Source organism: Arachis ipaensis, chromosome B05, assembly GCF_000816755.2.
Source record: "Arachis ipaensis cultivar K30076 chromosome B05, Araip1.1, whole genome shotgun sequence".
NCBI lineage: Eukaryota > Viridiplantae > Streptophyta > Magnoliopsida > Fabales > Fabaceae > Arachis > Arachis ipaensis.
This window is the reverse complement of record NC_029789.2, coordinates 143,883,808-143,884,853: the sequence shown is the minus strand read 5'-3', so window position 1 is coordinate 143,884,853 and position 1,046 is coordinate 143,883,808.

Below are 1,046 nucleotides of genomic sequence, written 5' to 3'. Positions count from 1 at the left end.
GTATTAATATGTCTATTAATTATTTTTTTTTTATGGTAGTGATTTTAGAGTCAGCTGGAGGCTATAACCAGTCATCCTGTTAGAGTGTGACACCTGTTAGGCCTGATTTGAATTTATATAAGAAGAGGATTTCTACCTAATTTTAACATGGTAAACATTACATCGTTTATATGTATTATCTTTATACATATTAAATAAATAAAAAATAAATTAATAAGTTATTAATACAATAATACCTATTGTAAATACATAAATAGATTACAAATATGCTGGTTTGTATAATATATAAATTAGTACCACTTCCATGTATTTTACAAAACTATCCTGTTATTATTCTCTTCCCTCTTAAGAATAAAATTCAGTGCAATATATACTGTATCGAGATTGGAGAGGAAAAGATACATTTGATCATGTATGATAAAAGTTTAGGGGTGTCAAAAATTCCCAGGAAGCGGGGATCCCCGCGGGAACCGCCTCGAATGGAGCTCTGTTTGTGGGGAATTTTTTCTATAGGGATGGGGATGGGGAGCAAAATTCCCCCGAGACAGGCGCGGGGATTCCCGCCCCATCTCCGATAATTCTCCGAATGTTTGAAATTCCTTAAATAACCTTACTTTATTTCTAATATAGGTGGATTTTTTAGTAATTTTACCAATTAAAAAAACCCTAATCCTATTATTCAGTCTTCTCTACTCACTGTGTTATAAAATTTTGATTTTCTCTCTTTTTATGTATCTAAAGCAATTAGACATATAGTGTTTATAATTTTGAAATAGTTAGGGTTTGATTTTGAAATAATTGCTTGATTTTCTCTCCTTCTATGTATCTAAAACAATTATGATTTCTCTTGCTGAGTATGTTGACCATCAAAGAATACTTAATGTTAAAGACTATATCTTATCGCTTTTTTTTAGAATGGAAGTTGTATTTTAAGATTTTATTTTATGGATTATAATTTGCTATGTTGTATTTCTGGACTTATAATCTTGAATAAGATATGTTTGTATGCTTGTAATAGTATTTTGTAGTTTGTTTTTTATTTTTTT